Source organism: Hylobates moloch, unplaced genomic scaffold (genome assembly GCF_009828535.3).
Source record: "Hylobates moloch isolate HMO894 unplaced genomic scaffold, HMol_V3 SCAFFOLD_23, whole genome shotgun sequence".
Classification (NCBI taxonomy): Eukaryota; Metazoa; Chordata; class Mammalia; order Primates; family Hylobatidae; genus Hylobates; species Hylobates moloch.
The window spans coordinates 36,244,375-36,266,472 of record NW_026652298.1 but is presented as its reverse complement, the minus strand read 5'-3'; the positions used below and the strand labels follow the sequence as shown (position 1 = coordinate 36,266,472).

At 43.4% G+C, this 22,098-nt stretch overlaps 1 protein-coding gene across 1 annotated transcript in view; it reads left to right on the top strand.

Annotated features, from left to right (window-relative positions):
- Nucleotides 1-22,098, top strand: part of RBFOX1 (RNA binding fox-1 homolog 1) — a 2,506,415-nt gene that overhangs the window by 704,991 nt on the left and 1,779,326 nt on the right. The window lies entirely within an intron of this gene.

The window sequence follows — 22,098 nt, the reverse complement described above, 5'->3', positions numbered from 1 at the left end:
ATGTTGGAGATGGGGCCTAATGAGAGGTGTTCAGGTCATGAGGGCTGATCGCTCGAGAATAAATTAATGTCTTCCCTGGCAGGGAAATGGGGTTGGTGGGTAAATGAATTCTCTATTCCTTCCTTTGAGAGCTGGTTGTTAAAATGAGCCTGGCACCTTCTCCCTCTCTCTCTTGCCTTCTTTCTTGCCCTGTGATCTCTGTACTCACCAACTCCCCATCATTTTCTGCCATAAGTAGAAGTAGCCTGAAGCCCTCAGCAGAAACAGATGCTGGCACCATGCTTCTTGTACAGCCTGCAGAACCATGAGCTAAATAAACCTCTTTTCATTCTAAATTACCCAGCCTAGGTATTCTTTTATAGCAACACAAGTGGACTAAGACACCTACCTTTCCAGGAATCATTCTTATCTTATGAAGCCTTATCTTCATGATTTTTTGTTTCCATCTTCATGTCTCCAGATACTGTGTTCCTTCCCAAGGATGGACATGATGCTATGGGGCCCAGGGATTGGGAATAAAGTCTGACTCGATTCTCCTTTGCAGACTGGGATCTCAGTAAAGACTAGAGCTTTTTCTAGGCAAAACCACAATGCAGTGCCCTGAGTGGGTGCAGGGGCCTTCCTATTCTTCTTCCTTGGCTTTTTTAGTTAGAAATTGAGGGTCATCCTATTATCTGATCCCTTTTAACACAGACACCCACTGAAGCTGGTCATCCATACTCTCCCACCCTCCCTGTTTCCACATCAACCCTGGTCTCTCCTAAGTATTGATCCTCAGACCCCGATGCCTCTGCAGACAAACTTCCCTTGACCTAAGTAAGGTCCCTGCCCCTGAGCCCAGTCCCTACTACCTGTATACAAATGCTTACAGCTGTACCATTCACAAAAGCCAAAAGATGGAAGCAAACCAAATGTGCATCAGCAAGTGAACAGACAAAATGCCATCTACCCATACAGTGGGATATTATTCAGCCTTGAAAAGGAATGAAGTTCTCACCCAAGCTACAATGTAGACGAACCTTGAAAATGCCATACTTAGTAGAAAAAACTAGACCTGAAGAAGACTTACTCTATGATTGCATTTATAAAAGTGTCCAGAACAGGAAAACCCACGGAAACAGAAAGTAGATTAATGGTTGAACATAAACTTGGACATGATTAGTGGTTCATGATTAGTGGAACATGAACACGATTAGCGGTTGAACAGGAACATTACTGGAAGCAGATGGTGGTGATGGTTGCATAACATTGTGAATGTACTAAATGCCACTGAATTGTACACTATAAAATGATTAACATAGTGAATTTTATGTTATGTGTATTTTACCACAAATATACAGGTTATATATATATTATCTTATACTATAATATAGAATTGCATAAAACTATGCATAATTGTATATGTAAAACCAGGTTTTTTTTTTTTCTCAGGCTGTCAGGTCTCTTCCACCCTCTGTCCTGAAGAGGTGCTTTCTCTGCTTACACATCGGCATAAACCTCCAAATAACTAACTGGGCCCCTGTCAGCACTGCTACCTTGGGCAGTGTTTCACTACCACAAAATGAACTTCTAAACCTGATGGGCCAAGCTCATGTCTCCGTAGACTAAACATGCAGTGGCCTTCCTTACCTTCCCTACTATCTATTGTCCTCTGTTTACTACAGGTGGGGTAGCAGTCAGACTACCCCTCCAGGGTTCCCTTGCTCATGTGGGTGATGTTCTAACTGTTGGCTGGGAGTGGGAGGAACAAAGGTAAGCCATTATGTAAATATCAGGCCATTCAACATTCAAAGATGTATTGTTATCTGTTCCAGTGAAAAGGGAAGGTAAAAGCTTGAGAATGATGCCTTCCTTTTAAATCTGATACTATTTAAAATGAGATATGCGTGTAATTACACATATGACACTTTGGCAAAACCCAGGTGTATCTGAGTCTCCTGCCTGCATTCAGGAACCCCGTATCTCTCACTGGAAATCCTATTTGTAAAATTGGTATATTGGAGAAGGGTTGGGGCTGGAACTGGGATACTGGCTGTTCTTAATCACCTTCCTAGGGAGTCTTTGAAAGTGTGGTGAAATTTGGAGCTCTTAGCTGACTGGGGGGTGCTTTTGGAATTTAGTGTAGGCAAGGCAGGGGTTAGGGATGCCAGAAATCCTGCAATGAGTGGTCCAGACCTCGCAATCATTATCCCACGCCAATGCAGTCACACTGGCATGGGATAATGATTGCCCATTAACAGAAGGAGATTTGGATTCTACTGCATCTCAGACTCATAACTTGTTGTGTGACCTTGGAAAAATCACCTAAATCTCAATCTCTGCATTATTTATTTTTGCAATGCCTGGATCCATGGTTTATAAATTGTATTCTTAGCTGAAGACTTGGGGTCTGCAAAATTTTTAGCCACAGGGTGGATTCTTGAGAATTGCTTTTCCTCTGAAGGGAGTCCCTACATTATTTAAGTTTGAGAAACATTAAGCTTATTTTAAACAATAATAGAAAACAGTAATTGAGTGATTAGTTTTCTGGTACATCCTCAGAGCAACTTGTTAAGTCAGGTATTTTTATTAGCTCCATTTTCTAGAAGAGGAATTGAAGTTTATACAGTTTGGGAAGGCTAGTAGGTAGTAGAGTTGGGATGTGAATGCATGCATTCACTATAATCCACAGTCTTGGCCATCAAACCAGTGTCCCAAAATGGACTTTTCCACAAACCTCTTTGTTTATTTCTGCAGTTCCAAATACCAGAATGATTTTTGCCATATTTTTATATCCTAGCTCTGTTATTCATTTAATATTTTAAATTGATTCCATTTTAACTGAAATTTATTTTAATTGGAAAGTATGATTATTTTTCTTAAAATCCAGTGAAAGTAAAACAATGTTACTAAATTCTATCCAGATTCCTAGAAGGCTCCAAGTATGAGACTTGCTCTGTCTTTGTTAAAAAGGAAATACAAAAATATTAGAAGTTAAATATATATGTGTGTAGCAAACAGACTTTTTGCTTGATGAATTCCAAAATGTTGCAAGAAAACTGAATATGAAATTACTTTCTCACTCTAGGCACCAATGGCTTTTAACACTCTATGTACGAATGATCTAAAGTCATTACCTTAGGTATTATCAAAAAGTCAAAATGTAAGTGTTGGTTAGGATGTGGAGAAAAGAGAATGCTTGTACACTGCTGGTGGGAATGTAAATTAGTACAGCTATGATGGAAAACAGTATGGAGGTTCCCCCCAAAACTAAAAGCAGAACTACTGTATGATCCAGCAATAGTGCTTCTGGGTATATATCCAAAGGGAAGGAAATCTATATATCGAAGAGGTATCTGCCGTCTCATGTTCATTGCGGCACTATTCACAATAGTCGAAATGTGAAATCAGTGTAAGTGTCCTGCAAATGATGAATGGGTAAAAATAATGTGGTTTATATACATGATGGAATACTATTCAGCCTTGAAAAAGAAGGAAATTCTGTTATTTGTGACCAAATGGGTAAACCTGGAAGACGTTATGCTAAGTGAAATAAGCTAGGCACAGAAACACAAATATTACATGATCCCACTTATATGTGGAATGTAAAAACATCAAACTCCTGGAAACAGAGAGTAGAATGGTGGTTACCAGAGGCTGGGGCAGGAGCTGGAGGTTGTTGGTGAGATAGAATAAAGTTTTGGTTAGACAAGAGGAATATGTTTTAGTGATCTTTGGCAGGACATGGTGACTATCATTAGTAATAAAGTATATTTTGAAATAGCTGAATAAATTTATTTTATTTTTATTTATTTATTATTTTTTTATTTTTTGAGACAGGATATTGCTCTGTCACCCAGGCTGGAGAACAGTGGTGTGATCACAGCTCACTGTAGCCTTGACCTCCTGGGCCCACGTGGTGTTCCTGCCTCAGCCTCCTGAGTAGCTGAGATTACCACACCTTGCTAGTCTTTTAATTGTTTGTAGAGACGGGGGTGTCACTATGTTGCTCAGGCTGGTCTTAAACTCCTGGCCTCAAATGGTCCTCCAGCCCCGGCCTTCCCAAGCGTTGGGATTGTAGGCATGAACCACCACACCCAGTGATGCATAGATTTTAAATATTCTCACCATGAAAAAAAAGTATGTGAGATGATGGATAAGCTAATTAGCTCGATTTAATCATTCCACTACGTATAGATGTATCAAAACATCATGTTGTACCCCATAAACATATACAATTATTATATGTCAATTTAAAATAAAATTGTTATGTTAGGTAACACTGGTGAACATCACTATATGTTCCTCCTGCCACTACATCCCTTCCTGCTGTCAGATTCCGGCCCCGTAACTTTACACGAGAGCCGATGCTGACCAGGTCCTAGCTGCTTTCACTCTCTGTGCTTCTGGCCAAAAAAAAAAAATTCCTGTAATGCCTTCTTGGCTGCCTCAATGCCGATATTGTGGGCCACCATTTTGGTTCCACAGTTGTCTGACCAGTTCTTTCCCACCCTGGCTTTGGAAGGTTAGAAATCTTTTGTTTTTCCTTCCTTTTCAATTACAAAAGCCTGTTTGAACAGCCTCTGTGACAGCCCATGTTCAAACAAGCTTTTGTAATTGAAAACAGAGATCGCAATGTGGCTGCAGGGACGCTCGCCTCAAAAGGAGGGGTTGCAGATCGTACTGTGAGCTGGTCCCTAAGGCCAGATTCGAAGGGTTTAAAGCTTCTTTCCAATTTAAAAAAAAAAAAAAAAAAAGGAAAGAAGGAAAGAAAATCCTGTTTAAACACACAGTCCAGACTGACTGGCTTGGGTGATGGAAAATGAAAATTTTGACACAGACATTGCTTCGTATCCAGGGGCAGTAGTCTTGGGAAGCGGACAGGGAAGGTGCATTGCCTCCTGGTGGGCCTTCTCACCCCTCCCGCAGCACCTCCGTGCCACTTTCTAAGGGGTCTCTGAGGTTGAATGCACAGGTCTCAGCAAGTTCAAGTTCTTAGTTAGGCTCACCTTCAAGTTCATTCTTAAGCTCTCTCTTTCTCTCTCTCTCTCTCTACACCCCCTGTCTCTCCCCTCGCTCCCTCTCTCTCTCCCCACCCCAAGCATTATAAATGTAATGTCTGAGAATGATGGTTCTGGAAAGAGAATTGGGTTCAAGTTCTAGCTGTGTGACCTTGAGCAATCATCAAACTCCTCTGGGACTCAGTTATCTCTCCTATAAGACAGCATGACGTTAGAGTGTCTTTGAAGATTAAAGGACATAATCTATTTAAATTACCTCTTACCATACTGCAAGACAAAGGTTCCATGTTCCATATGTGTAGTTATTTTTACTATTAATGCTAGTAACAATATGGATCATAATATAATAATAAAGTGAAAGACTTCATAGTGGTTGAGAATGTAGACTATGGTGTCAGATTGGTCTGACTGAACCTCCCTGAACATCTGTTTCTTTTATGTTAAAAAATGGGAATAATGATAGATTTACATGCATGCATACCTAGTCACTTGCTGTGTGCCACACGCTGAGATGGGATGTGAACAGAACTCACTAAAAGCAGGCAAGGGAGTAGGCTAGAAGGTAAGTAGGTACCACCAGAGTCTTCTGAGAGTCCAGAAAAGGAGAGAATTAATTCTTAATTAGGGTGGGGAGGGTGGGAAGTTGTCAAGAACAGGTGCGCTTTGAGCCAGGCACAATGTGGCTGGTCAGGGAAGGAGAAAGATCGATGCACTATGAAGCAGGTGAGTGAGTGAAGTGAGTGAGGAAAGAAGGCGGAATGGCTTGCATTTCAGTACAGCTGGAGAATCGGGGCTGGGAGGGGGTTTGCATTTGTGAGCGTTGCATGGAAGGATGGGAGACAGGCTGCCTCCTATGTTAATCTCTGTGTTAATCTTGGGATTATAAGTGACAGAAACTCAACACCAAATAGCTTAAAACAAAGAAGAATAGATGGATGGATGGATGGATGGATGGATGGATGGATGCTTGGATGGATGGATGGGTAGGTGGAAGGGTGGGTAGGTGGGTGGGTGGGAGGGTGGGTAAATGGATGGATGGATGGATGGATGGATGGATGGGTGGATGGATTCATGGATGGGAGGTGGGAGGGTGAGTAGCTGGATGGATGGGGGGTGGAGGGATGGATGCATGGATGGATGCATGATTGGGTAGGTAGGAGAGTGGATGGATGGATGGATGGATGGATGGATGGATGGATGGATGGATGCATGGTTGGGTGGGTGGCAGGGTGGATGGATGCATGGATGGATGCATCGTTGGGTAGGTGGGAGGTTGGGTAGGTGGGTGGGTGGGAGGGTAGATGTATGCATGGATAGATGCATAGGTGGGTGGGTGGGAGGGTAGATGTATGCATGGATGGATGCATGGTTGGGTAGGTGGGAGGGTTTATGGATGGATGCATGGATGGATGCATGGTTGGGTGGGTGGGTGGAAGGGCGGGCAGGTGAGTGGGTGGGAGGTTGGATGGATGCATGGATGGATGGATGCACAGATAGATGCATGGATGGATGCATGGTTGGGGAGGTGGGAGGGTGGATGGATGCATGGATGGATGCATTTTTGGGTAGATGGGAAGATGGGTAGGTGGGTGGGTGGGAGGTTGGATGGATGGATGCATGGATAGATGCATGGATGGGTAGGTGAGAGGGTGGATGGATGGATAGATAGATGAGAAATAAACTTATTTGTCCAAGAGTAGTCTCACTTCAGGCTCAGTAGGACCAAAACACTTAGATGTTGTCATTAGTACCCACCTCTTGCTCTCTGCACGTAGGGCTATTCTTTTGTATTGGCTTCATTATTAGGCTCCACCTGGTTACCCCTTGTGCACCAACCACGTCAATCATCCTATTGCTCATAGCCTCAGTGAGAAAAAGGAAAAAGTGCCTTTTTGGTAGATTCCTGTTGACCACCGTGGGTCATTTAACAATTCTCATACTTAACACTGAGATCAAAGTGCGGGGAAAGGGGACTGAATTAACAAAATAACATCACTTGGCCATATCTGGAGGTGGAGATGGGCCCTTTGTCCGAACCACAGAGACTTAAAGTGGGAGAAAAGTTTGACAGGAGAGGAAGATCAGGCAGGTGTTAACAGAGAAGGAGAGTGGTTTCCAGGCAGAAAAAGCAACAGATGCCCACTGTAGCCCTGCATGCTCAACCACATTCTGACTTAATATGTAGGCAGTTAGGTAAGTCTTTGAGCAGCTGGGCCTGAAAAGACGTTAAAGACCTGAGATCAAATGGTCCGGGTGAGAGCTTCAAGGAGAAAACACATCAGGCTGAAGGAGACTCAGGTTTTGTGGGTCCTGAATCTTAACAGTTTGGAGCCCTTGTTTGTGTAGGTGGAATCCTGAAATGCCCCCTGAGATTCCCTACCTGTCTTATGCACATACCCTGAATATTCTTTGGAACTTGAATACAATGGATTTTACTCCTGTGATTAGATTGTTATGTGGCATAGGCCTTGCTCTGTCACCCAGGCTGGAGTACAGTGGCACAGTCCTAACTCACTGCAGCCTTGACCTCCTGGGCTAAAGCATTCCACCCCCTTCTGCCTCCCAAGTAGCTGGGACAGCAAGCGTGCATCACCACTCCTAGCTAATTTTTTTTCTTTTTTTTTTTTGTACACTTGGGCATCTCCCTATGTTGCCCAGGCTGGTTTCGGACTCCTGGGCTCAAGCAGTCCTCCTGCCTTGGCTTCCCAAATTGCTGGGGATTACAGGAATGAGCCACTGTGCCTGGCCTTATATGGCATAGTTGGTCCTAAGAGAGGAAGAATGATTTGGCTGGGATTGGCTTAATCACGCCAGTCCGTTAAAAGCAGAGAATTTTCTGCTGTTGGTCAAAAAAGAGGAAGTCAGAGATCAGTGAGAAGCTTTTGATGCACTGTTGCTGGTTTAAAGATGGAAGGGCCATGCCCTAAGGAATACAAGAGGTCTGTGGGACTGAGGGCTGCCCTTGTCTGACAGCTGCCAGAAAACAGAGCCTCAGTCCTGAAACCTCACGGAAATGCATTTTTCCAACAACGGAATGAACATTGAGGCAGATTTTTCTCCAGCACCTCCAGATGAAAATTCAGCAAGGTCGACACTTTGATGTCAGGCTTGTAGGACTCTACGCAGAGACCCCAGCCATGGCATGCTAGACATCTGCCCTTACAGAACTGTGAGCGAATGAGTGAGTGTTGTTTTGAGCTCCTAAGGTTGTCGTGATTTGTTCTGCAGCAATAGAAAACAAGCACACTCTTTAAGTAAAAGAAACAAAAATATGATTTTAGCATTAGGTATATAAGATTAGGTCAGTTTCATCAGTGTCGTGGAAAATCCACCTCTGGGGTCATGAGTTGCTCTGGTATTGTTTACCTGCATTTCGCATCTCTCCCAATTCTCTATAAACGTGGGATGCTGAAGAATTCACATACTCATTTCCTACGTGACCTTGGGTGCTTGGTTCTCCCTGCTCTTTGGCCCCAATGCCCCACACCCGCCACTCCCTGCCCCCATATGGTTGTGACAGTGCCAAGCCATTTGGTCCATTTCCCTTCCTGGCAAAGAAAAAAAAAGTAAAGCTCTCAAAATTATTAGGTAATGATATCACTTTAAAAAGCGACACAATATTTTAACAGCATGACGCCACTTAGCTGTGGTTTAATAAAATGTAGAAAGCCCAGAGCCGAGGAAGCTGCAGCAGCCTTAGGTGGGGGCAGACAAACAGCTCTGGAAACTCACATCAGGAAAATTACTTTTTCTTCAAATGGAAACTTTTCAATTGCTTTCAAATAGCTGGAGCTGATAGAAATAATTTCCTTAGCACGTTTGCATACGCTGCCTGTGTCTTCTCTGCATGGCGCCGGGAGCTTCATTAATAAAGATTGTTGCAAGGTTCTGATGTTGCCAGGCTCTTGTTATTTAGAAAAAGCACCAAACCAAGTCAAGGGGAGTCAATTGATTACTAAATGCAATTCCTGTTTGGTGTCCCTGAGGCAAATTGAGGCCAGTGGGGGAGTGTTCGTGTGTTCTTACGCACACATGTACCAAGGATCCAGCCACAGCAGCTCCGACATGTCAGCCTGATCCTTGGCCCATTTTGAGGGATCTCTTTCGGATCACAGGGACTGTCAGGGTTGAATCTCCTTGTTTTCCAGATGCGAAAAACAGATGCTTCTGGAGGGAAAAGTGACTTAGGAACAATCACACAGAAAAACAGAAATTGCCATTTAGGGAGGCCAAGCTATTGTCTTGGGTGTAGCAGACCTCATTATGTTTTCATAATGGATAGGGAGTTAGGCCTTGATTGTTTTGTTTCTGGGCCTTTCTGCCCAAAGCCCTGAAATACTATGTAGAGTTTGGGGTAGAAGATTAATGAGCTCAGTGTTTTCAATAATGAAGTTTGAGAGGGCTGGTGGCCACAAGGTGTTTTTTTTTTTGTTTTTTTAACTTTTATTTTAGGCTTGTGGGTATGTGTGCAGGTTTGTTATATAGGTAAACTCGAGTGATGGGGGTTTGTTGTACAAATTATTTCATCACTCAGGTGGTAAGCCTGGTACCCAATAATTGTTTTTTCTGTTCCTCTCCCTCCTCCCACCGTCCACCCTCAAGTAGGCCCCTGTGTCTGTTCCCTTCTTTGTGTTCGTGAGTTCTCATCATCTAGCTCCCACTTATAAGTGACAACATGTGGCATTTGGGGTTTCTGCTCCTGCGTTAGTTCACTAAGGATAATGGCCTCCAGCCCCATCCATGTTCCTGCCACAAGGTGGTTTTATGTGGACACGGCATGACATCATCCACAGGAGCTCAGTGTAAGGAACATGCTGCTGTTTCATTGGCCTTCCGTTTTTCAAATCCTGTGGGGAGAAAGGCCCAGATTGGTGCAAGCACAGCTTTAATGCCTCTCCAAAGCTCCCCAGCTTCCCTTTACTACAAAGAGGCACAGAGCCTTGGAAAGACAGTGGTACCCAGCTCATTGTGTTTATTATATCTATTGTGCTTAGTTTATGGTTATTCTTTATGGCAGCTGGTGTGGATTTTGCATTTATGTAAAGCTTCCTTTCTAAATCTATTACTTTCTTTTAAAAACTGAGTCCACTTAAAGAAATATGTAAAGTATGATGTGAATTACGAGACATCAGAGTGAAGCCAAGATATCCTGGCCTAGTCCATGACTCAGGTTGCAGATCAGGAGACTGAGGGCTGCAGTACGGACAGATGGCGCCAAGTGTTTTAAAATAGAAGAAGATATTGAATGTTCCCAACACACATAAATGATAAGTATTTGAGATGATGGATATGCTGATTACTCTGATGTGATTACTACATGTTATATTTATGGAAATATCAGGATGTGCCCCATAAATATGTGTAATTATTATGTGTCAATTAATTACTTAATTAATTAATTAACACGGGGGACTGACCCACAGACCAAGGCTGCACAACGGATGAATAACATACTCAGACACTGATATTCAGTGAAAGAGCAGGGCAGGGGACCGGGCCACTCACAGAAAGAGTTGTGGCAGCTGCACACAGACTCGCTGGCCCTGCGGGCATTTATTCAGCACAGATTTAATGACAAAGGCTTTGAGTCAACACACCTGTGGGTAATTAATCTGGTTGGCCTCCCCCAGAGAGATCAGTCCTGCATCTGCAGAAGATCAAAGGTCAGTCTTAGGACCGCATGATTAAACAAGTATCTACGCCCTCAGCTTTTAAGAGAATTCAGCTGCCTTCAGCCAAATCTGTTACTGAAGCTAGGCAAACCTCCCGGCCTTCCAAGAAGGGTTGTGTCTATTTCCTATAACTTTATCTTCATAATTTTTCCCACTACCCTGACCAATTCCCTACAATCTAAAAAATGGAAAATTTGAGCTATAGTGAGGTTAACAGATCAGGAAGTATCTGCCGTTGAAAAGATTGTTACTCATGTTCCCAAGAGGAGGGGGCAGGCCATGCCACATGGGGCCACATGGGGACACACGAGGATTCATCCTGCATGTGGCAGAGGGTGGAAGGAGGACCGTGGCCAGGAGCCTGTACTGTGGTTTCTGTGTAAGGATCAGGCAGGCAGCATAAGGAGATTTAGGAATGGCTGGTTTGAATAATGGCAGAGAGCTCTGGGGCAGAGGAGCTGTTCCTAATTGTCTGCTACCTGGCCCTGGGGTGATTAGGGCTGGTGGACAGTGGCCTGGAGTGTGAGAGCAGGATAGAGGAGGTAGTTGGGGGATCTGGGCTCTGGACTGGTTGGCTTGTATTTGAAATGCACGCTTACACAGGACTTGTTTCTAGTCTTTAGGAATTAGCTGACCCTAGGAAGGGCAGTCCCTCCAGAGTCAGCAGGGTCCCAGATGTTAAAGCAACAGAATACAAGAAATAAATGACATGGATCAAAGACCAAGAGCATGGTCTACTTAGTGGCAGGGCCAGGTTTCAAATTCAAGTCTCCAGATCCAATGGCTGGTTTATCTTCTATGCTGCCTACTTTGGGTGGCCATGGTTCTAAATGCCCCATTAGATATCCTGGTTGTTGGCTGAATTCACAGAGGTATAATGGCTACAGAAGTCCAAGCAAAACTCTACCTCAACCAGCCTCCCCTGGAGGCCCTCAGGGCCTTCATTCTGTAGCCCTGCAAGCTCCACGATATTCCATTTTGAAGCTTACTCCATTCCTTCAACTGATCTGAACCCATTCTTTTTTTTATGTCAAGAGTGGAAATAGGCCGGGCGCGGTGGCTCACGCTTGTAATCCCAGCACTTTGGGAGGCCGAGGCGGGCGGATCACGAGGTCAGGAGATCGAGACCACGGTGAAACCCCGTCTCTACTAAAAATACAAAAAAATTAGCCGGGCGTGGTGGCGGGCGCCTGTAGTCCCAGCTACTCGGAGAGGCTGAGGCAGGAGAATGGCGTGAACCCGGGAGGCGGAGCTTGCAGTGAGCAGAGATCGCGCCACTGCACTCCAGCCTGGGCGACAGAGCGAGACTCCGTCTCAAAAAAAAAAAAAAAAAAGAGTGGAAATATATGGTAAAAATTATATGATGGTAGCAGCTGGCATCGTAAGCCTTCCTAGGGAGGAATGGTGGTGGTGATGGTTGTTTTGAGATAGAGTTTCACTCTGTCGCCCAGGCTGGAGTGCCATGGTGTGATCTTGGCTCACTGCAACTTCTGTCTCCCAGGTTCAAGTGATTCTCGTGCCTCAGCCTCCTGAGTAGCAGGGATTACAGGCATGTGCCACCACGCCTGGCTAATTTTTGTATTTTTAGTAGAGATGGGGTTTCACCACGTTGGCCAGACTGGTCTCAAATGCCTGACCTCAAGTGATCCACCTACCTTAGCCTCCCAAAGTGCTGGGATTACGAGTATGAGCCACTGCACCTGGCCATTAGGGAGGAATTTTGTTTGCAAAAATAGTAAGGCAGGACAGTGAGACTGGAAAGAGTCCTGTGTGAGCCAAGTTAATGAAAGAGAATGACCAAGTTCTTCTGCCCATGTCAAGGAGACTGATGTGTCTTGCTCTAGACCAGGACAGAGAGAGAGGAAGGCACAGAAAGAGGTGGAGGCACAGGTCAGATTGATGGTGGATGATGAACATTTTAAGAACAAGAATGTACCTTTCAACGTGTAATTGTGTGCTCATTCTCCCCCCAACTTCCTACCTCACCTAAATCATTGTACTGTGTATAAATGGGGATTTTGTTGGAAATGCAGAAAAGAGCTGAGTTTCATACAAGGGTCAGCTGTTTCTGCAGCAGAGAGCGCATGCCAAGACAAGAGCGGCAAAGCAGAGGTGATCCCCAGAAAGCCAGCCATCTGGGTATCAAAGATCTCACAGAGGGCTTTGGGACTGGGGGTCTTGACCAGGCTTACCTTCATCTCAAGGGGCTGTAGACCACTGCAAACATCTGTTTTTCACTTACATATTTCTGGTCCTATATAATCGGTGTCAGTGTACCTTTTACTCAATATCTCTGAGCCTTAGTTTTCTCATCTGTCCAGTGGGGATAAAATCTGGTTTGTCTCCATCATAGACCTGTTGTAAGGACTAAAGTCTAGTCTGGATAATTTATAAATAAGGCCAAAATGTTGACCGGAAGTGTTCCAATGCTGCCTTTTGCTATGTCTTGGAATTGTGTTCTCTGGACTCCATTGGACTATTTCTTTATGGAAAGAACACGAGAGATTGTGCAGCTTTTCCTGTAGTGTGTGGATTTAAAGGAGCAAAGGTATCACCTTGTGAACAAACCTGGCGAACACTGGAAAGACAGAAGTGAGAAGACAGTGTCCCTGTACGCAGAGAACTGAAGAACTCTACCCGCCATTAAGCGAATGCCATGGTTTACATTCTAGAGTAGAGGCGTGAACCAAGTGTTGAGTTCTAGTGACACACGTTTATTTCTGTTTGGAAGAGTTAAGGAAAAGCCCCTGGAATAAGTAGGAATTTTTCAGCAGGGAATATATAAATATTTGTAGGCAACTATATCATATATAGTTACATATTTTTATATAACTGATAGATAGTGGCAATTTATATGTAACTATATGGTACAGTTTTATATATATGGCTACATATAGAACTTTATAATATATAGTTATATCGTTACATATTTATATGTAACTAGTATCATAGTTACATATCTCCATATAACTATAAATATGTATAAATATAAGTATATGTATATAATGTATATATAAAATATATACCTATATAAATTATACAAATATATATTTATAGTATACATAATATATATGGTTAAATATACATCTATACATGTTTACATACATATGTATTGCAAAATGTGGTTTTCAGTTGACTCAATTCTTATTGATGTCAAATATATGTTACAACAGAATTAACATACATAAAGTTATTTTGATTATTTGAATAGTTATTAATTTACATCACATTTAATTTTTGGGTTTCTGTTTTTAATCCATCAAGATAATTTCACATGAGTATTTATTTTTTGCTAACATTCCGGCCAAAAACTGAAACACCTCTATACCCTTTTCATTCTTTTTTTTTCTCCTTTTCTTTTCTTTGCTTCCATACTTTACCCAGAAAACCTGGAAGCAAAATATTCCTTCTGGAATATTCTACCTATCTTGGTGTCTTCCTGGGAAGTATATAGCTTTCAGGTTTGTAGCCAGCTTTCTGGAAACAAATGAAACTACTAACTGTCCCGTAACCTGAGCTAGAGCAGTGTCTGGAGCCAGTTCTCCTCCGGAGTGTCCCACTGATCTTTGCTGATGAAATTTCAATTTTGGCCCTATTTCAGTCCACATTCTTGAGCTGAGTGACTTAGCAACTTCGAATATTAAAAGTACTAAGCTGCTGCTGATGGCGATGGTTATGTTGCACAGCTACCATGTTTAAAATAAACTCAGTCTCTGTGGCAAGTTGCAAAATGTCCCCAATTCTCCATACCTCCCTATAACCAGGGAAACTCTACGACCTATTTCACTAAGGGGTGTGGTCTGCTTCCCACATCCTTGAATTTTTTGGCTGACTTTGTAACTTGATTTGGCTAATAGGATGCAACAGACCTGACTGTGCAATTTTAAGACTGGGGTCATCTTTTCTTTGTCATTTGGACCCTGAGGAATAGCCTGGTTGCTTCCCATTGCTCCAGCTGACACCCACACAACCTCCATAAACAGTCATTTTGGTTACCTGCAGCTCTCCACAAAGCAGGAGGAAGCCCAGCTGAAAACAGATGAACCACTCGGCTGAGCCTAGCCCAAATTGCTGATTCATTAGTATCATAAACAAAATAAATAGTTATTGTTTGAAACCACTAAATTTTGGGATGGTTATTATATTAAAAAAAGATGAGTTCATTTCCTTTGTAGGGACATGGATGAAGCTGGAAACCATCGTTCTCAGCAAACTATCGCAAGGACAAAAAAACAAACATCTCATGTTCTCACTGATAGGTGGGAATTGAACAATGAGAACACTTGGACACAGGGCAGGGAACATCACACACCAGGGCCTGTCGTGGGGTGGGGGAATGGGGGAGGGTTAGCATTAGGAGATATACCTAATGTAAATGATGAGTTAATGGGTGCAGCACACCAACATGGCATATGTATACATATGTAACAAACCTGCACTTTGTGCACATGTACCCTAAAACTTAAAGTATAATAAAAAAGTTAATCATATTAATATATGTAATTGTCTAATAAATCATCACAAACTTAGATTAAAACAACAGATAGTTATTATATCACAGTTTCTGAGGTTCAGGAATTTGCGAGCTGTTTAGTGAGGGCATTCTGCCCCAGGGTCTCCCATGAAGTTGCAGTCATCTGAAGGTCTGAGAGGGACTGGAAGGGCTACTCACAAGATGGCTCACTCATGTGGCTGTTGGCAAAATTCCTGTTTCTTGTCATGGTGGACCTTCTACAGGACTGTTTGAGCATCCTAACAACATGGCTGCTGGCCACCCTTCAGAGCCAGGCATCCAAGAGAAAAGGTAAAGAAGAAACTACAGTGCCTTTTATGACTCAATTTTGGAAGTCACCCGCTGTCACTTTTTCCATATTCTATTTGTTAGAGAGTCACTAAAGTCCAGCCTTGACTCAAGGGAGGTGGTGGCTCCATTTTTTTTTTTTTTAAAAGTGTCAGCAAATCCGTGGATGTATTTTAAAACCACCACACCAGCTGATAGAGCCTCACATAGAGAATTGAAATGTTTAAGGAGATTTCTTCATAAAGCCACAGCCATACACTGACCATATGGACATGGGGATCTATTGAGGCACAGTTGCAGGTTGACAGTGTGGTGGGATGAAAGTGAGTAGGCTTCACAGTCAAGCAGAGTTGGGGTAGAATCCTGACTCTAGAGCCTACTAGCTGTGTGACCCTGGTCAGGTTATTTACCCTCTCTGAGCTTCAGATTTCTTATTTGTAAAATGGGACAGATGCCATCTTCCTTACAGGATTATGCAGTCATAGTGAGTGCTAGGTACATTTAAATTTCTTTATTTTTTTCTATCTTCTGCCCTGCAGGTTCACCCCATATTCCACACTGATAATAGTCCCCTGGAACCATGGGGAAAAGGAGGAAGACTTAAGAAATATTGGAATGATGGAGATACTAGAGTAACCATTGAGAAACCATCTCTAGTTGTGTGACTTTAATTAGGCAAGTCACTTTCTACTTCTGAGTCACAAGTTCCACCTAAGTTAAATTCAGTATTTGAACTAGATTGTCCCTAAGGCCTCATTTAGCTTAATATTGAGCATCTCGTTTTCCAGGCATGCCCTAAGAACCTGATGTTCACGTTCTCATTTGATCCTCCTATTAGCCCTGTGTGGTGGCAAAAGGGAATCCAGGCACCGAGAATTGGAGGGACCTTTCCAAGGTCACCCACCTGGAAAACCATGGGGGAATGTCAGCCTGAGCCCAGATCTATGGGGATATTAAGATCCTCACAGGGAGGTTTGTGGAATTTTAATGACAGCTTGCTTTGGGAAATTATAATTCTTTAAAAATTCCTATCAGGGCTCTCAGAAGAGCACCAAAAGACTCCTTCATTAAGCAATTAAAGGGCCTGCCCCATAGTGGGAGCACCCGTGGTAAATCAACATTTCAGCAGAGCAGTTTCTAGGCCAGGAATTCGAGGGGAAAATGAAATCATTCAGGTGGAGGGGAGAGAAATAAATTCTTTGCTGAGGCCACAGCCGGCTAGTCTGGCACATATGGGACTTGGGCTGGCAGCTGTGCTGTGAGCATTTCCGCTTGGGATCTAGGTGGGTGGGTGGGGGTTCCAACCCTGCATTTACATGTTGGGCTGTGTGTAAGAAGGAGGTGGGGTCTTGATTTTGGAGTCAGACTGCCTCGGTTTGAATGTCAACTCTGCCCCTTAATTGAATGACCTTCTGAGTCTGTTTCCTCATCTTTACAGTAGAAGGAATAACATACTTATCTACTGGTGGGTTGCTGTGAGAATTAAATGAGATGATGCAAGCAAATCTTGGAACACATTGCCTGCGATACACCCATCCTCAATAAAGTAGCTTAATAGCTTAAATAAAGAAAAAGCGTTCAAATAAGGCTTTCTTGGTGGTGTGGAGAAAGTCACTACAATAATGTAGTTTTAAAAATGGAATACTATGCAGCCATAAAAAATGATGAGTTCGTGTCCTTTGTAGGGACATGGATGAAACTGGAAAACATCATTCTCAGTAAACTATCGCAAGGACAAAAAAGCAAACACCGCATGTTCTCACTCATAGGTGGGAATTGAACAATGAGAACTCATGGACACAGGAAGGGGAACATCACATTCCGGGTACTGTTGTGGGGTGGGGGGTGGGGGGGCGGGGACAGCATTAGGAGATATACCTAATGCTAAATGACGAGCTAATGGGTGCAGGAAATCAACATGGCACATGGATACATATGTAACAAACCTGCACATTGTGCACATGTACCCGAAAACCTAAAGTATAATAAAAAAAAAAAAAATAAAAATAAAATAAAATAAAATAAAATAAAATAAAATAAAAAAGTAAAGGAGGGCCCAGGAGTGGTTGCTCATGTTTGTAATCCCAGTGCTTTGGAAGGCTGAGGTAGGAGGATGGATTGAGGCCAGGAGTTCAAGACCAGCCTGGGCAACATGGTGAGATCTTATCTCTACATTTTTTTTTTTGTCAGCGGGGCATGGTAGAATATGCCTGTGGTCCCAGCCAGTTGAGGGGCTGAGGTGGGTGGATCACTTGAGCCCAGGAGTTTGAGATTGCAGTGAGCTATGATAGCTCTTCTGCACTCCAGCCTGGGTGACAAAGCAAGATCTTAAGGAAAAAAAAATAGTAAAAGAGGCTTGGAAAATACACTAAAATTTACGAAGGTCCCATGAGAGCAAAAATTTTGCTTACTTTGCGCATAAGTATTTCCAGTAAAATACCTGACACATAATATGTGCTCAGTTAAAATGTGCCAAATAATTGGACCACATGGAAGACCTACTGGGGCATCCCACTTAGTCATTTTAATTGAACCAGGCAGGAATTATCCCAATTTTTTTTCCATACAGAGGTTGAAACTGAAGTTTAGGAAGACTAAAACCTCTTCCCATGAGCTCATAGCTTCTCACTGGGTGTCAAGTGTGTCTTGCTCCTTGCAAAATAGACAAGAGGGCCAGCGTTAGTATGGATGATGCAGTGCATCCCCTTTTTGGGCCTGAGTCTGCTTCAGAAAAATAAGGAAATGTACCTGGTATGAACTTCCTGCTCTATACTAGAGAACAGCGACCACCATTGTTGTGGTATTTTTCTAAATCATATCTGACACTGAAGCCTGAGTGGAGGAATAACAGAAATCAGTCATTAGTAGGGCTTCCTCCCCATGTCCACTGGCTTATTCAATTATCCTAAACTGGCTTCTAACCACCCAGTGGGTTCTTCTTGCCTGATGCCCAGGTACAGCCAATTTATCAAGACGGGAATTGCAATAGAGAAAGAAGTTTAATACATATAGAGGCAGCTAAATGGGAGACTGGAGTTTTTTTATTACTCAAAGCAGCCCCTCCATAGTTTGGAGGCTAGAGTTTTTAAAATATAGTTTGATTGGCCGGGGACTAGGAAATGGGTGCTGCTTATTGGTTAGGAAATGTAGTCATAGGTATGTGAACAATGATCCTCATATGCTGATTCTGCTTCTGGGCGAGGGCCACAGGACCAGTTGAGTCATGAGTCACGGGTCTGAGTGGAGTCATTTGGTTGTCAGAAATGCAAAACTCCCAAAAGATATTTCAATCGACCAATCTGACGTTCTACAATAGCAATGTTGCTACAGGTGCAATTGGGGAAGTTATCAATCTTGTGATTTCCAGAACAGTGGCTGTTTATCATTTAATTATGCCTGCCTCTTAGCAGGATTCAGGCCCCTTTCGTGATCCTAAACTTGTGGGCTTTTATTACTTTTACAAAGGCAGTTTAGTTTTGGGAAGGTCTATTATCTTTTAACATATAAACTACATTTCTCCCAAAGTTAGCTTGGCCTAAACTCCGGAACAACCAAGGGTAATTTTTGGCTTAAAGACAAGGTGGAGTTGGTTAGATCAGATCTCTTTCACTGACATAATTTTCTCACTGTTATATTAAATACTTTTTTCAAAGGCACTTTCAAGCTAAGGGCCCAGGAAACTTAAATGAGGATGGGAGCCGATCCTTTGCATTGTGGTTGCCATCTTTATTGTTGATTCTTGGGATATGCAATGTCTCTGTCTGGTGCTGAGCCTCCACCATCTCGGGGTGGTAGGGCTTGACTGCTGCAGGTGGGCTGCCAAGTACTCCCCAAGTGGTCTGCACTGACCGCAAATTCAGTATGGGGGGCCATGACCTGACTGTTCTCAAGGCTTTGTTCCTACTTCCTCATCAGAGATTCTCCCACCCTGAGGGGAGCTGTGCCTGGAGCTCAGCACCCGGACACACATCCCCAACACAGCAGATCAGCACTTCCATATGCCCAAGCCAGTGCTTCTAGGTGTAGCCCCTGGAGCACCTGCATTCACATCATCTGGGAATTATTTAGAAGTGCAGTTTTCCTAGCCCCATCACAGGCCTCTTAAGTGAACTTTCTTAGTGTGTAGTCCAGGAATCCACAATGGAATTTCCATTTGATTCTGCACATTAGAATTTGAGAATCATGGGGCTAAACCATTGATACGAAGCCTTGTAGGCTTTCCCTGTGTCCACATACCCAGGTGCTTGTTTAAGTGGAGTAACAGCAGGAAAGATTTCTGGGTCAAAAGAAAGAAAAACATGAAGAATTCTCATTTAGACCACAGAGTTAACTGAAACTCAGGGCATCCTATGCCAGAAAAAGGAGGGAAGAAGAGGCCAAGACAAAGCACTGGGGGACCCTAAGTCTTTTGTGTCACTAAATCTTTGGGTCAACTTGGCCAAGGTGCTTGTCTTCTCTGCATCTTGATTTATTCGTCTGTGAAATGGAACTAATGAGGTATCCCCAGAAATCTGAGAATTTCAAGGAGGTTGATCTGAAGAGGCTGAATGTATCAACAGTTTGACAAGTAAACTACAAGTTGTGCCTGAACAAGGTGCAAAAGATTACCATTCACATTCACCCATTAATGTATCTATTCACCTGCCTACCCACTCACCCAGCCATCAACCCACCCATTTATCCACCTATTCATCCACTCATCCATTAACCTACCTGTTCAGCCAGCCATTCATCCACTCATCCGTCCATCCACTCCTCCTCTGTCTTTCCTTCTATTTTCCATCTACCTATCCATCCATCCACTCACCCATCCACCATCCATTCATCCATTTATCATCCAGCCATCCATTCATCCATCATTCAGCCAACATACGTAGAACATCAATTCCATGCCAGACACATGACACAATAGTGAACAAGACTTAGTGCATATCCTAATTTACAAGACGGTCATTGATCTAATGACCTCAACAATGTGTGAACAATGATAAGATTGAGTTCTGAAGGAAAGAACCAGATACATGGGCTACACTTCTTGCACTATGTAAGTTCAACCTTGGTTGCTTATCTCTAGGAATGGACGAATGGTCACCAGGCAGCTCTTGAGGCTCTGAACAAGCTAGGGGACTGCAGGACTTTGGGATGGGGAAGAGAGGGGCATAGCTATGTATACATAGCAGTTACATGAAGACCTGCGACTGCTCTTATCATAGAATAAACATCTGAGGACAGAGTAGCTTTTCTCAGGCAGGTATGGCCATGGCCTTTAGCTGCACTTCTCAGTGGAGAAAGCAAGGCTTTGTATTAAGCGAAATCTGGATGCAAATCCCGAGTTGGTCCCTTCGGAGCTGTGTGTCATGCCTCAGTTTTGACAAATGTGAAGTCAGATGGAGGCAATGAGGAAATCTATACTGTCCCCACCATTGTCACCTTTGGAAGTCCCTTAAGAGAAAGCTATTCTCGGCCAAGCGTGGTGGCTGATGCCTGTAATCCCAGCACTTTGAGAGGCCAAAGTGGGCAGATCACGAGGTCAAGAGATAGAGACCATTCTGGCCAACTTGGTGAAACCCTGTCTCTGCTTAAAAAAAAAAAATTATCTGGGTGTAGTGTCACACGCCTGTAGTCCCAGCTACTCAGGAGGCTGAGGCAGGAGAATCACTTGAACCCAGGAGGCACAGGTTGCAATGAGCCGAGGTTGCGCCACTGCACTCCAGCCTGGAGACAGAGCAAGACTCTGTCATAAAAAGAAAAAAAAAAAAAAAAAGAGAGAGAAAGCCATTCTCACCTCCCTTCCTGGGCTTCTTTTGGAGGGAGACTGGAGCTCTATGTAGGTTTAAGTGCTGTGAAATGGACTGCCGGGCACTCCCTGATGCACCATCCATCCAGGCTTAGATGGTTCTGGCAGGGGCATTGAATAAGTCATTACAGAATTACTCATAGGCTGACCACATGCCAGGAAGTGAACAACTCGGATAAAAAAGCTGCCTGGCCCTTCATGGGTCTTAGCTTTGGTTTTAGCTAGCAGACATGAGGACCCACACATGGTCTGATGTTGTGTCTGGAGTCGTTATCATTGAGGAACCAGGGGTGAGTTACAATAAAGGTAACTGGATTTGGGGCAGCCGTTATACTTTGAGGAATGGGATTCTGCTGCTGCTGGACATTGGCCATGATTGTGAGTGTCTGTGCTTCGCCCCAGATCTAGAGATGATAACATCTATTGAGCTGTAGGCATGTGCAAGGCCGTGGATTGAAATCCTTGTCTGACTTGCTTATTTTAATAATTCTCACTGCCCTCTGAAACAGATATTGTTATGATGTCATCTTTACAGAAGAGAAACTGAGCCTCAGAGAGATTAATAACTCCTAGGTTCACAGAGCCAGGGCCAGAGCCAGGATCAGAACACAGATGTGGCTGGCTTTAGCACCCCTGCCCTTCTACACAGCACAGCCCTTCCTCAAGTAGAATCTGCAAACCTCCACTGTCCATCACCACCCCTGACTTTGCCAGATCTTGCTGGATGTAGGTGGCTAACCAGTGAGGCTCTAGAATTCATATCCTGCTCAGACCATCTCGGCATCCTTCCTCCCCAGTGTATGAGAAGTCTACTCCATCCATCAGTAT